General features: G+C 39.6%; 3 pseudogenes; 2 read left to right on the plus strand and 1 right to left on the minus strand.

Annotated features, from left to right (window-relative positions):
- Positions 1-637: 637 nt before the first annotated feature.
- Positions 638-2,747, minus strand: LOC129116611 (EKC/KEOPS complex subunit TP53RK-like; annotated as a pseudogene).
- An 855-nt stretch (positions 2,748-3,602) lies between these two features.
- Positions 3,603-5,683, plus strand: LOC129116613 (28S ribosomal protein S33, mitochondrial-like; annotated as a pseudogene).
- A 5,144-nt stretch (positions 5,684-10,827) lies between these two features.
- Positions 10,828-15,295, plus strand: LOC129116614 (solute carrier family 2, facilitated glucose transporter member 10-like; annotated as a pseudogene).
- The last annotated feature ends 1,154 nt before the right edge of the window (positions 15,296-16,449 follow it).

The following is a 16,449-nucleotide window of genomic DNA, read 5'->3' on the forward strand; positions in this document are numbered from 1 at the left end:
TGACTGCATACCACTAGTTTTTTTAAGATGACTGTGCTGTTAACTGTGATTTAGAAAGATCTCAATATATTAAACCTGTGTCTGGACAGCTACATGAGAACCCCAGAGTCTTCTGATTTATGATAATTCAGCTAACAAGTCAAAAGCATATGAGCTGCATACCAATCAAACTTACCGTGGTGGTTAAAAACGCAACATATCCCAGGAAGCACTGATTTAGTGATGTTCAGGTTGCAGACATCAACCATTGATTAACAGAAAACAAGGCTTTTAACTTATGACATTCCACCAAACTCATCATGTTTTTATCCAAAACATCTTTCGACTCTGAAAGCATGCACACTTAATTTAAGGTCTGTAGTAAAGTGGGGCAACAGAACTTACAGTTCATGCTACCACAATATCAGTAACAAAGGATATGAAGAAGCTGATGTGTCTGATTTTGTGTATCAAATATTTATAGACATAAACTGTCAGAAAATGTACAAACATCATTACAAAGTCCATCTTTTTATTATATCGGCCTTCCATAAGAAGAAAAACATTTTATAAATTTGTTTTTCATAATAACAACTTTGTTAATATAACATCATTTCAGAAACATCATTTCCAGAGAGGCTTGTCCCTGAACGCACAGATCATCATCCCACCATCGACCTCTTCCTCCCTCTCAATCGGACCTCGTCCAGCTTTTTAATGACCGCTGAGGATTTCTTGGACGCGGCCGCGTAGCTCTTCAGCAGCCTCTCAAACAGAGCCTCTGTGTTCGGGTGGGTGCTGAGGAAGGCCTTCTCCAGCACGTACAAGTCCACCCCCTTGTCCTCCGGCAGGGCGGAGATGTAGCTCAGGCCGAAGTCGATGAGGAACAGCTCCGACTCCCGTCCTCCGGGCCGCGTCTCAGCAGCATGTTGGAGGTGGTCAGGTCCCCGTGGACGACGTCCTCATCATGCATTTTGGCCAGGACCTGGCCCGCCCTCTCAGCCAGCCACTCCAGCTCCATACTGCATTCAGACTGCCGAGTGGAGGCGATGTGGTCGCGCACTGTCAATGAATTCTCGATTTCCTCCAGGAAAATACAGTGGGATGTGTAGTCCACAAAGTAGACTACAGGGGCAGAGATGCCTGAGGAGGACAGAGGTTGAAGGAGAGTTTTTATTATTCATTATTCAATATCAACAAATTTCACAAAAAGACTCAAACCACATGCTCACTGGTACACAGAAACAGACAAATAAACAAAAAAAAAAAAAAAAAAAGGATAAACGTTAACTATTTTTTACACAGAAATATATATAATATATATGAACATAAAAAAACACAAAAAACAACGACAATGAAGTTAGTAACTTGGTAGTAACTTGATTTGATTGGACCGTTTAACGGTGGGCCGGCTTATAATGTAGCCCGATAGGAAGCTTCAGAGGACTGTGGCTCGATCCCAACGACTTAAGCCACTTCACCTGGTATATGATTGAACATGAGAGGCTGCTTTGTTTAGTTTTTTTTTTACATTGTTTACTGCATGGTTTGAACGTCTTCCAGGCTCTTGCGTCACGAGGGGAGAGGTAGTTGTCAAATAATCTATTTACATGTTTATGTCAAAACAGCTCCAGTAACAAAATGAAAGAAATGGTTGATGAATAAACCAGCTGTGTAATAGTGTCTCTACTTCCACTCCTCTACCTTCATGTGCTAATACATCCTTGATGTTTCTGTGTAAATGTTGCTTAAACTGTGTGATCCAGAAACATGAAATCTGAAGGTGTACGGTTGAATAAAGAATATTTATTTAATTTACGTTTTGAGTATATTCTATTCTGTTCGTGTATTTTGTTTATTTATCAGACAGCAAACCCACCGCTTGCACGCAATGCAACCTGGTACATGTAGGCACAGCCGGCATGGTTTCTAAAATGTGATTTATTTTTAAATAAAGAAATAAGATAAAGAAAGAGAAAAAGGAGACATCATCACAAATTCTGATTGTGTAATTACATACATATATCACAGGCAGTTCATGCCATTTTTTTTTTGCAGTTGACCCCTGGCATGTTAGTTTGAATGTATGTAGTTTCTTATTGACAATTTGTGAAATTGTGCATGTGCATTTCTATATATATTTCTCTCTATATATATATTATTGGAGCTCTTCTCAGGCTCCGTAACTGGACAATTATTCAGTTAACCCAGCACTGTCTCATGTAACAGAAGATTTTGTTGTAGCACCGGTTGGCTGGGATGAAGTTAATTTATCTTCTTTTTCTAACTGTTTTTCATCTGATAACGATGCTGCTGTTAGTCAAAGCCAATCGGACCCCGAATCTGATAAATTAGGGTCCAGACCGATGGCTGCTGTTGGACTTGCCTGCTCTCCGGCAGCGCAATATGGAGCGGACCTCCTGCACCGTCCTTCGGTGGGTCAACTCTCGTCCAGCACCAGGTGTCTGTAGCGCTTTGTGAACCTTTCTTTTACAATAATTCGGCTTTCCCAGGAACTCCGCCCAGTACACCGACTTCTATCTCCTTGTTTTAATACTCCTGCTTTTTCCTGAGGAACTCTATGACCCGCCCATGCTCTTTTCCTGGGCCATGTTTACTTCGCCTCTTCTTCTTCTTCTTCTTCTTCTTCTACTGTCTGCCACCTAGCGGCCGCAAAGAATCAGACACTAACCACAGAGGGGGAGAAGTCCGGCTGATATGACCAAGCGAAGAAGAAACGTTTTACTTTCACTACTTACCGTAACCATCTCTAAATCTACTTACACTAATATTTATGTATCGCTTGCTTAATTGCTTGATTTCATTTTTTAAAATTTTATATTTGGATTACAATCATTGGACTTAATATAGAGTTGACTTTCATCATGGTAGCACATGAAGAAGGTGGGGTCTTTTGAAGTTGGCTAAAAATTAGTTTCTAACATTTATCATCCCAAAATAACACCCAAAAACATTATTTTAATCAATAAGTAATGCTGTGATTTACTAACGCCATTCCATTAATTGTTTCCAATTAATGGCGCAACAACAGCTGTGACAACAGCAGAAAAGAAAAGATACTGACTCGTTTGCTTCCTCATCATCGTAATGACCTTCAATTGTAAATATCATGGCAACGTCACTTTAACAATACTTTTCAGCTAATTTAAAGATAAATTCGAGGTTTTAAACATATAACAATTACACTATCAGATGTCTTGATATCAGAAGTGTTTTTAGTGTATATATAATCTGGTATCATATTCCTTGAAATATGATAAACTTTATCTTACCGTTTATATTGTGGCTTTATTTTCAAGTAAAATACATATTGACGCACACAATTCAAATGGTCGTATATTTCACGATAAGTGCGCTTCAGCCGACGGATAACCGGAACTTTGTGCAACACCTTTCAAACCCACGGAACTCTTAAGAGCGACGGACTTCCTGCTAGCGCTTAGTTGAAATAAAGTAACGCCAGACTTCACACTAAGGTAAGTCTGTGTTCATTTATGTTGTTATGACGACTGATTGGTGTCTAAATGTGTAATTTATGAAATGTGGCTCGTGTTGGAAATAAAAACACCACTTTACCATGAAACAGGAAGTGAACGCCACTAACCAATCAGCTCCAGGGAAAATGTGTCATGCGCGATAGAGCTTGTGATGGCAGTATGGTGCTCGTGAAGGTGAATGGGAGCTGACACGTTAGAACACTGCATTGAGCTGTAGCAGTCCTCATTTAGAGATTACTGCGTTTTACCGGCGTTTCTAGCGTTTTCCACTAACGAACGACGTGGACTTCCTCTCAGGCTAACAGGTAAGAACCATGTTAGGACTGTTAAGAAGGGAAGTGTAGTTTTTCATCGTGTTGAGGTTATCAGTAAGGATTTTAAAGGAAGATTGGCATCAATACGACGAATAAAACATCACTAACATGAGCCAACGGTGTTAAGTCAGTGTTGTCATGAACAGATGTGGACGGACAAACATTCATAACACCGTCAACATGCTCGCTTTTATCCTGTAGATTCGAGCACGAGACAAGACACTGGCTGCTGGTTTTCCTATTTTCACTTTGTTTTTTAACATATGGCCTCCAAATATATGTTCTACCACGTTTTGGTTCGTCTTTGATAATCAACTACTGTTTATTATTTAAATTTGACTGCTAAAATGATTATGCTGAATATTTAACACAACAAATAAACATGCTGGTTCTCTGATCATCGGAAAGCTAATAAATAAGGTTAAACACAAGTTCAGTACTTTTGGTCCAAAATAAATAAAAATACAAATGAGGCGAGTCCTTAATCATTATATGCACAAACAAATTGAGCCAGATCATTTTTTCTACCATTTTTAATACGTAATAGGGCAGACACACAACAGCAGGCTTCTGAGTGTATGGTCGGTCAGTCTAACACATGTTGCCTATGAGTTCTGTTTCATCTCAAATACTCCTTCCATTTGTTTATCATGACACGACTTAAAAAAATGAAATTTAAATTTAGTAACATAAGAAGGAAGGCCAAGTCAGCAAATATGTTAAGATTGGAACTTGTTTGTTTGAAGCCGTTGGCCGAGACCTGATGAGGCTTTACTCATCTTTGATTTGGTCAATGGTCAGGACATTTTCTTAAGCTGTGATTGGTTCTTCTATTTGAGTTGTTGCATGCATGAACTGCCGTGCCACGACCTTTGTGGGTCAAGCATTCCGAAATGCAGCATGTGAGACGTGCTGAGACTTGCTGAGCTAATGAACAACATATTCCACAACAATTGTATCTTGTTGCTAAGGAAAATATCCCCTTTTGAAGTTGAATACTTCACAAAATCCCAAAGGCTTGGTGAGAACGAATTTCTGAAGCTGCATGAGAGGCGGTTGTCGGCCAATATGGGGGAACTCTGAGGGCCCCTGGTCTCCTGAGTGGCTGGCCATTCTTAATCAAACCACGCTCCAACTTTCTCTCATAAAGGAAAACATATTTTCAAATGGAAAGGGATGGGTCAGAAAGAGAGAACCATCTTAACATCTGTAGCCATTATTATGTCTGTTAGAAAACAACTTTCACAGTTGAGAGAACCAGAGAATATTTTTTTTGCAGACCTTTATGTTCTACCTGCCTCAAGTTTGAAGTCCTCTCTGTTTTGCTCAGCGGTCATGGCCGGCCTGTCCAGCTACGCCCTGCAAAGCATGGCCAGACTGAGTGCTCAGATCTTTGGGAGGGGAAAGTCCGACGGACTCCGCAGATCTATGAAGGTTGTCCAGCTGTTCCAGGAGCCTCCCATGGCCAAGAGGAAGGAGGTGTAAGACTGGTACCCACAGCACAAGATCTACTACTCCATGACCCAGAAGCTCCGGTTCAAGGGACTGTTCAGGTACTCAAAATGACATGCTTGATCATTTATGTCCTGGGTCTGCTGGAAGGATTTTCAATGAGAAACATCTATACAGGAAGTGTTGGGTGTCATTAGCAGTGGCCTTTGTATTGATCAGAAAACAGTAAAATACCTTAGTTGAAAAAGAAAACTCTGCGCCCGGTGACAATGTTTAAAGTTTGATCAAATGTTTGTTCTCCCTTCTCAGAGACGAAAGCATGAGGACTTCAAAGAGGAGATGCGGTCACTGAGGAACTGCAAGTAGGAAAAAGGGAAACCGAAGAAAGGAGAGGGGAAGAGAGCCAGCAAGAAGAAATGAGTTGCTTCTGTTTTCTTTCTTTTTTTATGCAGACAGACAACATTGGACTGTGTACACACTTTTACTTGCCATCTCAAGGAGGAACAGGAAGGACGGTGTGTTAAACATTTTTATTAAATATATCAATAAAGATGCATCTGTTACTTCTTAAGTGTCTGTTATTACTATCACTGCTGATGGTACTGCTATTACTTTATATTGTTGCTAAAAAAATATTATTACTGTTACTAGTACGACTTACCATTAGTGGGGCGACATTACTACTACTGCTGCTGCTATTGTACTCTTTGTGCTTAAGGACTAGTGCTACTGCTATTGTACTCTTAGTGCTGAAGGACTAATACTACTACTACTACGTATTGTACCTTTGTGCTTAAGGACGAGTGCTACTGCTGCTGGAAGAATTAAACCAAAACGGTGTAAAAGATTAACAGGCTTTTAACCCTAAAAAGAACTAAACCAATCAAATGTCTACTATAAATGATGTTTAAATGAGTTATTCAGTCCGTTATGAACTTCATCATTTGCAATGTGTATGATCTATGGCTTCACCACACAGTGGGATTACACCAAAAGAAGACACATAATTGAGTACTGATAAGATATCAACAAACCTGACTTTAAAAGTTATATTGATGATGTTTTTTTAAATCAGCAATATTTCAAAAATTCTGAGAGGACAGGGTGAGACATTGATTTAGTGCCAGAGGCATAAGGAGACCATGTAAGCAGTAGTGAAATTGCCAAAACAGGCCTATATTTTCTATTATATTGTGACATTATTAGATCTTTACTTCAGTGCGGGTAGAAATATAACACTGTAAATGATTGTTTAAAAATACTGTAGTACAAATAAGTCCTGCAGATCATAAACGATCCACCACATAGGCAAGTATTTTTATAGCATACTGGCCTCTCAATGTTATATTATTGTTGGATTATTTTTACTGGATGTATTACTGTTGGCACCATGTTTATGTAGTTGCTGGTGTGAGGTGAAGCTACCATTAACTCATTTACTATATAATGTCAGGTGGTTTGATCTGATCAGCTGTGGGCTGGCAATAAATGGAGAAAATCAAATACCACAATATTTTTGACCAAATACCCAATATTGATAATGTGACGTATGTTGTTGGACTCCTGGGAGCTTTTTTGCTAAATATTTACACAATAAGATTTTTGATAAATAATCATCAGTTATGTGACAAAGTAAATAATTGTAAAAGGTAAATAACAAACAATTTAACACAACTTAACTGTAGTTGTTACGGTAAAATGTTTATATTAGGATACAGTCTTAATCTGAAATGTAACTACAGATGTTAGATAAGTGTAATGAAGTAACAGGCACAATATTCCCCCTCAAATGCAGTTAAGTGGAAAAAGTACACAGTCAAATAAAGTAAAACTGTGAATGGCATATCATTCAGTACTAACTAACTAAATAAATATGCATATGAATTAAATAAATAAGGTAAAGAATATATAAGTCAATTTAAATCGCATAAATATCCATTAGTCTGTATAGTTCAATAAATAAATAAACAGTTTTTTATTTCAAAAGGGACTATTTGTCAAAGGACTACTTTTATATATTTCAGGTCATTTTATTTTATAATTCCAGATTTGTTTAGCTCAGGAGACTTTTTAATAAATAATTCCACATTTATTCCAGAGATCTTTTTATATCCATCTGTTATATTGCAATGAACCAAAGCACAAGAATTAGCTAACTAGCTAGTGCAACCTTATTTATATTGTCTCATTTATATATATTTACATTTATTTATTGCCTCATTTGTTGACAGAATGTATTTCATATTTATGTATTTATCTTTTGTTATTTAATAATTAATTAAATGGCATTCCATAGCCTACCTCACACTTGTGGAGTACTTGATAATAACTTTATTTATAAAGCATCTTTAAAAACGGAGTTTACAAAGTTCTTTGATGGACAAAGCAGAAAAGCCTAGGCAATAAAACATCAGAAAACTCAACAATGAGGCCCAACAAAGAAAGACAAACTGAGCATAAAACAGTAAAATATTTAACACGGTAAAACCAATCGATGCAATAGAAATGAACTAACAAATAAAATATATAATAATATAGTAAAATTATTTAGTAAAACCAATAATAAAATAAAGCATTGACACGAGGACATCACATAAATACCAGTCCGTAAAAAAATGAGTTTTAAGAAGTGATTTAAAAGAGATTACTGGATTTTCAAGCCTTATCTCCTCAGGCAGGTCATTCCAAAGCCGAGGGGCCCTGATGGCTTGACTTTGAAACAGCCAGAAGGGCCCCACCTGAGGATCTAAGGCTGCAAGCTGGCTCATAAGGGGTCAACATTTTTACTATATATTTTGGGACCTGCCCTATACGTGCTTTCTCAAAGTGATCAGTAAAATCTTAAAATCAATTCTAAAACGAACAGGGAGCCAATGAAGAGAAGCCAGCGATTGCTGTTATGTGGATGTTTGCCTGTTACAACCAGCAAGAAGCGAGCTGCCGCGTTCTGAACTAGTTGGAGGTGAGAGAGTGACTTGTGGTTGATGCCAGAGAGGAGGGGTTTACAGTAGTCTAGTCTTGAAAAGATGAATGCATGAATAATTTTTTCCAGGTCAGGGTGTGGGAGAGTATCAGTTTGATTTTGGAGATGGTTTTGATTTGAAGGAAACGCTTATGATGTGTGGTTTGAAGCTCAAATCTGAGTCAAATACAACTCCTAAGTGTTCAGCAGTGGACTGTATCTTAACAGACAGGGGACCAAGGGGCACTTTTGATGGGACTGATAGGGTTCAGGGGACTGAATACTATGATTTCTGATTGGAGTTATTGAGTTGAAGAAAATGTTGTGCCTCCAACAGTTGATATCATTAAGGTAATGTGAGATGTAGAGGAGGAGTAATTACCTATGGTGACAGAGTGTGTTCTATCTGAAAGGTAAGAATAAAACCAACCAAGTGCAGAGTCCTGATGCCAACCCAGTTTTTAAGACGGTTGATTAAAATGGCATGGTCTACTTAGGTCTAAAATAACTCAAATTGAGCTCTCCTCATCAGCTGCTAAAAAGGAGGTCATTGGATACTTTGAGGAAGAGGGTTTTTGTACTATGTAAAGCTCTAAAACTAGACCGAAACTTGTCGTAGACATTATTTAGACACATAAAAGATAAAGTTGGGCTGAGACCACTTTCTCTAAAACTTTGATAAAAATGGAAGTTTAAAAATTGGCCTCAAATTGCTAAGAACAGAGGGATCAAGATCATCTTTCTTTAAAGGGGTTAGATCACAGCATGTTTAAGAGTTCCTGTTGCTAATGAGCTATTAATACTTGGAGTAAATGTATTCAGTTACATTTGGATTGTGATGGTTTTATAAGACACTAGCTGTTTAGTTTTTCAGTCCTATCTTTTACACTAGCTATAAATGACATGATCTTAAAGAGAAGCGGGCTGGGACAGCTGGTGAAGTCGATCCTCTTATGTCACAACTTCGGCAACAAGTTTCTCCTCCCCTGAAACCTGAAACCTGACACCGTTGCCACGTCTCCGACTTCCTGAAGGGACAGAGGCTTTTCTTCCAGCATCTCTTAACAACCCCGCTCTGCTGCTCACGGTGAGTCCACTTCTCCTCCCGGAATGTCTCCTAGCCCAAAAATACAGCAGTCCACAGCGGCTGGTTCCGTCCGTCGGTCCCGTTAACAACAGCAACAACATTCCTGGACGGACCGACAGGGCGAGTCGATGGATACGGGTCTGCTGTCCTCATCAGGAGCTCTCAGACCAGGTGACTGAGACTCACAGAGAGGACCGGTGGTGACTGAGACTCAAGAGACTATTCATACTGCACTGCCTTTATATCTGACGACAGTTAGTGAATACCTTGGAATGTAACTAGATGCTTTACATATTTACTCATGTAAAGTAGTTACATTACAATTTGTTTTATTTCCATTGAATGCCTCTTTATGCTTCTACTCGACCACAGGACTACTTCATACTGCACTGCCTTTATATCTGACGACAGTTAATAGTGAATACCTAAATATAAAGAGTTTCTATACAGAAGCTCATCATATATGATGCTTTACATTATGAAACTACCCAGCATGTAAAGTAAAGTTAAACAGTTCACCCCTGACCTGCCACAACATTAAAAATCTGCATTAATAAAACATGTGATGTCTGTATAGGGTCCATTCTGCTGCATGATTAGTTTTACTTTTAATACCTTAAGTTATTTTTGCTGATAATACTTCAGCTTAAAAACAATTAATATTTATAAGTGTTGTTGGTGGATTCAGGTCCTAATCTTGACATGATTTAGAGCAAATGTATTTGTATTCAAGCACATCATTGTGTTATAGATATAAAAAAGTGATGCAGGCCTGAGTGGATGCTCTCAACATCTGTAAAAGTTTGTTAAAGTTTTTGAAGAAAAAAAAATCCCTGAGTCTCCTCAGGAAGTATAGCCAACAACATATACTGCTCGTAGACTGTCCTCCACTGGCTGAAAGTGTGGGTATTGCAGTTGTTGTTTAAAATTTTTATTCTATAAGCTGAACTGGAGGCAACTTTTGTCTGCTATAAGCCTGACAGGAACCTTTACGGTGACAGTGGGAGATTTTTCTAAGTTCCCCCGTGTGTGCTTTGACTCGTCCCTTTCTCCCAGTCCATTTGTGTGGAGAAACACTTCCTCAGATATCTGAGCTGTGGAGGCGTTAGGTCAGATTCCCACACCACGTCCCCCCACTGCTGCAGCATTATCAGATGATTATGAGACTAAACCAGAAAACTGATTGCGACACAGCAGGTTATTTTTGTTAAGCCCATCTCGAGTGGACTGGCTAATGAAATCATGACAATCAACAAGAGGGTTGTCATGGCGACGATGCTGCAACAGGCTCTCACGGTCTTTCCTATGAGCAGTAGGACACAAGTCTCCCAGCTGATGCCAGATCAGGAGGGCACTGCAGGACTCCAGGAGATTGTCCCTATTATTATTATCATATTAAGTTTTGCTTTTATTTCACAGTGGGGAGAGGACGTCCTCCTAGAGATGGACGCAGTCCCCCACTGCTGCATTATCGGCCTGACTGAAATGTGAATGTAGCCCATCTCGGGACAGAAGCAATGGGTAAGTGCTTTTCCTTTGTAAAGCAGTTTGTTCTGGACTGCTACCCTGCAGTGTGTGAAGTTCTGATCTGGTGTGAAGAAAAGCAAAGTGTAACAAATGCATGGAATGCATTTTAGGCTTACTAGTGGGACCTGTGATACACTACTTGAGTGTCACATCTGCTGATAGTTGACATGTTAAACCTTTCAATCTACATTTAGATCATAATGGGTCATTTAAAATCACCAAAGTATTCAAATCAACCGATTAAATGTGAACCTTAACTGTCGGTTTTTACACATGGACAGTTTGTGCAGTCGATATGAGCTGTTCTAAGCTTCATCTCTCGTCACATGCATGGAACACAGGGTACTCTTTAATCAGTATTGAGATTCAGCAGCTCTCATTTGCATTTCTGTCAATAGAAACTGCACATGAAAGACTCTCAGGTTAATGTGAGAGAAAGCTGCAGAACAGCTGGAGGGATAAACGTGTATCATCAATTAGAATGATACACGTACTGTAAACAAATGTAAAAACCATCCTCAGATTGGATGTGCTTGCACAAAAGTTGAACTTTAAAAAAAATATATAACACCGGAAATCTACAGTCTACGGTAATTTAACTTTGTTTATTTGTAAATAACTGGAAACAATATTAAACATTAATGTTGCTGTTTTTCTTTTGCATTTATCTGTTTTATCTGTACCAGAGCAACTTGTGAACACAAGGTCCCTGCTTCAGAGATTTTCATGCTGCCTGAATCTGTTCTAATTTAACCAGCCAGATTCATTCTTAAAGTTTAAACCCAGATCAGTCTGATGCTACAAAGTCACAGTTACACTTGAGATTAAAGTGGAAAATCTACAAGAAGAAACTCACAAATTTTCAAGATTAAAAAAGTCATAAATGGCCATAATACGCCGTCGCAAAAACATGTCTCTATCACAGTGGTACCCAAACTTATAAAAACCACAGCATTCCTTCATAGTTTTTTCTTCTCTGCACTCCCAGAATGGAAAACACTGTTTAGCCATCCATAGCTTCCTGAAGGCACCTTTGAAGTTATGACTGACTGACTGATAAACAAGAAGATTTACTTTGTATTTCTATTTTTGTAATGGATACTTACGAACCTGCTGTTTTTGGAGTCAGGCTCTAGTGGCCATTTGTTGTACTGCATCTTATGGTAATTCAGATCTGGCTGTGGCCTTAATGGTGGATTTGACAGTCTCAAAGCAAATCAAGCTACAGGATCTGATGGAAACCCCATAAAGTTGAAAGATAAGCAAAAAATTATTTTTTTCTGTGAATGTAAATGCACATCTTTTGTTAAAAGAAAACCCCCTCAATGGTCTCCTTCCCCCTTAGGTAGCTCCATCCTCCTGTTGGCCAGCGTGGTGTCCACTCTGGGCGGCCTGGTCTTTGGTTACGAGTTGGGCATCATCTCAGGCGCTCTGCTGCAGCTCAAAGCTGAGTTCGGACTCTCGTGTGTCCAGCAGGAGGCTCTGGTCAGCTCTCTGCTGATAGGAGCTCTGCTCGCCTCCATTGTAGGCGGCAGCTTGATCGACCATCGGGGCCGCAGGAACTCCATCCTCCTCGGCAACATCTTGATCCTGGCCGGCAGCCTGGTCCTGCTCATCGGCTCCTACTGGGCACTGGTGGTGGGCAGGGTGATGGTGGGCTTCGCCATGTGTATATCCTCCATGTCATGCTGCATCTTTGTGTCCGAGATGGTTACCTCGGATCGCAGGGCTTCCTGGTAACACTGTATGAAGCGGGGATCACCGTGGGCATCCTGGCAGCCTACGCCATGAACTACATCCTGTCCGACTCTAATAGAGGGTGGAAGTGGATGTTCGGATTAGCCATAGTACCGACTATGATTCAGTTGGTCTCCATCTGGTTCCTCCCATCCAACACGAAGGAATCTTCAAGCCCAAGATATTGTTTTCAAACTGAAACAGACCTGATGAATACTGTCGAAGCAGTTGAATCAAAAGTCAGGTCTGGCATTGGAAGTAAGAATGTTCAGTACAACAGTATGTATCTTTTCCAGCGCAAAGACAACATGAGGACTCGGACCGTCATCGGCCTAGGACTGGTGCTCTTTCAGCAGTTCACGGGCCAGCCGAATGTCCTCCTGTACGCCTCCACCATCTTCCATTCAGTGGGCTTTCAGAGCAATGCCTCAGCGGTGCTGGCGTCCGTGGGCTTGGGCTTTGTCAAAGTGGTCGTTACTCTGACCTCCATGGTGTTTTCGGATCGGGTGGGGCGGAGGCCCCTGCTCATCGGTGGCTGCTCCGTTATGGCGCTGTCTCTGATAACTATTGGACTCCTCAGTGGACGTTCATCGATGAATGCCAAGAGGCCTTGTGATTCTGAGGACTTCAACGTTACAAGAACCGATCATCTAACTGTTGGGAATCAGTCCGTTTATGGCGCACCTTTACATGAGGGCCAAAGACTCCTCAATAACAACACACAAGATGGAGTTGTAGTACTCGGTGAAGTTGGACAGAAACAACCGGACGATCCCCTGGCACCTCTTCCGGGCGCCCATGGCACAGTTGTGAACTGGATCATTCTCGTGTGTATGATGGCTGTTGTCAGTGCATACTCCGTTGGATTTGGACCAAGTTTGTATATTCACTCAAAATGGGTATTTTTTTGTGCATCTAAAGCTACATAAGGCAAGATTGATTAAATATAAGTCTAAATGCATACGCATTTTCAATCTGCTAGCATGCAAAGATCCCTTATGTAGCTTAACTGTCTTTAAATTATTATTTTTTTGTCTTTGACCAGTGACCTGGCTTCTCCTGAGTGAAATATTTCCAGCTGCTATTAGAGGAAGGGCATTCGCATTCACCAACTGCTTCAACTGGGCTGCCAACCTTTTGGTCACATTCACTTTCTTAGATTTTATCGGTAAGTTCCCAAACACCGTTTCCCAGTGGACATTTTGACTAGTCACAGTGGGGAAAGTGCAGGTGTAAATTATACAAGCTATGGTGGATCAGTTTCAAAAACATTCCATGTAAGCAAATTAAAGAAAAATGCCACACGGAACACAGCCAAAGTGATTGATTACACCTGTGCCTTTGTGAATCTGATTGCCAACTTTAAATCCAGTCTTGTATGTTAAGATCAAAAGAATCGGTCAAACACCAAATACTTGTTGGTAGCTATGGCCAACTTGCCAGCTAACACACAGCAGACACAGAGCAAGTTGTGTTTGTCCAATAATGCTTCTGACAAATGATTGGACAGGCTTTTTACAGTCCTGTGTTAGTGACAGATGTCCGATTTTCTTACTGTTTTTTTGTCTGAGCATTTGGTTTATTGAGTGCTGTTGAATTGTAATAAGAATTTTAACAATTGTAACTTTTTTGAGATGATAACCAACTCAAGCTTTATCTTTTTACAAACTGAAAGATAATAAAACAACTGCCAGAAAAACTTTGTAGAGACGGATTCTTTGATGAATTGATTTCCGTTCTTACCGCAAACCCTCAAACCCTGACTTAGTTACAAGTGAAATGGTGGCCAGCAGAGAGTGAGCTGTGCTTTTGATCAACAGATGCGATTGGTCTGTCGGGGATGTTCCTCTTGTATGGGATGACCGCTGTGGCTGCTGGAGTTTTCTTCTACTTCATGCTACCAGAGACCAAAGGGAAGACTCTGGAGGAGATAGACAAGGAGCTATGTTTAAACAAGTAGGGTCTATATTTGTCAGATGAATTACTCATAATCAAGTTCAGTGGCATGAGACACTCACGTGTTTTTGGCCTTGTTTTGCAGGTTTTACCAAGGCGAGGAGTGCTGCAGCATGAACAGCTGGAGAAACCCTTCCCCACAGTACCAGAGGGTGCACTGTCAAGTCAGCGCCTGAGGGTGATTCGTTATATATTACCATACTGACACCATGTAAGTTTAGACCGATGCTAGGCTTTCCTCTGTTGCATCTAATATTGGAATATATATGTGTGGCATCTTAGTGAAACCTGCTAAGAAAGTGCATTTTTGTGTGACATGACTTTTATAAATGGCCTTTTTGGTGTGTTCATTTGCATTTTAAAAGTTATTTTTATTTTATTTTTTTATTTCATAGCCAAAAATTATAAAGCTGCTGTGCATCTTTTTTTATTTTTTACTTTTTATTTATTTATTTTTCAGTTTCTATTCCACTGAACAAAATCCACAGTAAAACACTATGGCTGACAGAAATAAAAATAGAAAAGTGCTCTCTCTTTACAATCTTTGAGCCTAACTGTTCAGATCTGCTGAGAACACGACCCATCTTTTATTTGTATGCAGTACATTCTCTCCAGTGTTGTTCATGAGTCCCTGCTGTGGTCCTTAGAGTCATATTTCCCACTGGCCTGATCCTGGAGGGTCACATTCCACCCAGCTCCTTGTGATGGCCTTTTTACTTGCGAGTGTCAGAGTTTTGAAGAGACAGATTTTTTTAAATAAACAGCCGGGAGAATGTTTGTATTTTAATATATGAGCAGAAAATATGTGAGTGATGCCATTCATTTGCCCACACTGTCTCCAGTGTTGCTGCAGTGGGGTGTAATAAATAAGCAGATTCAATTCTTCGCTCCATCTTTAAGAGCTACTGGTCGTTTGTTGTCCTTCACATGGAAGGCCAATCAGTCTTCGACAGTTCAATGTTTAATTCTAGTTTCAGTTTTACATTTGGGACGTCTCTGTAAACTGCTGTACAGTTTGGAAACTATCTTTGAAGGGGTTTGTTTGTATGCAAATGTCAACACTTTAATCAGTTCATTACCTTCTGCTGAAATTCCTTTTTTATTCCTGCATTGTAGAAATGTCTAAACTGTAAGGATCTGAACAGATCCCCATTTTCTATATTAAATTCTCCTTTGAACCCATCAAAAGTTATAAAAGATTTCCCTCTATGAGTGTACATTTAGCTTTTAATCCTTTTACTGTCCACCATACAAATGTTTAATCTAGCTCTCCAGGTCTAAACCTGGGAGATTGGGAAGGCCAAATAAGACGTTTACTATCTCCTTCATGTTTGTATTTTTGACAATTTCATTCCATACTTTCAGTGATTCTTGGAATGGAATTCATGGAATGTTCATGTTCAGTATATACTTTACCACCTAGCCTGACCTGAGTGTGAGATTGACTCAGATTTAGTTCAAAATGTTTCCATTTCGAGCACCAGTTGACAATGTATGTCATTTGAGCAGCGTAAAAGTATTCTCTGAGATTTGGTAGTGCTAGGCCTCCATTTTCTTTGTCAATTTGGAGTGCCCAGATAAACCAGGATATCTGTTTATCCCATGCTGTAAACTGAGATTCTTGGCTTCTAACCGGTAGGGTAAAGCAATCGTGGCAGTAAATTCATTTTCACCACCTCAATACTTGAACTAAAGTCCAATCAATACTAGTGTTGACCATTTTTCAATATCTTCCTGTAACCTATTGTTTATTATATTGTAGTTAGTTTGCATATTTGCATTCCAAGTGGTTTGTCAGTTTTGGTCAGCAGCATACTTCATTGTGTTCCTAACTTAATTGTAACCTATAAGGGATAGGTTCAGATTTTTTCAAAGTAAATGTATTGATGATATGTCCATATGTCCATTTAAAGTCAG

Source organism: Anoplopoma fimbria, unplaced genomic scaffold (assembly GCF_027596085.1).
Source record: "Anoplopoma fimbria isolate UVic2021 breed Golden Eagle Sablefish unplaced genomic scaffold, Afim_UVic_2022 Un_contig_13148_pilon_pilon, whole genome shotgun sequence".
Classification (NCBI taxonomy): Eukaryota; Metazoa; Chordata; class Actinopteri; order Perciformes; family Anoplopomatidae; genus Anoplopoma; species Anoplopoma fimbria.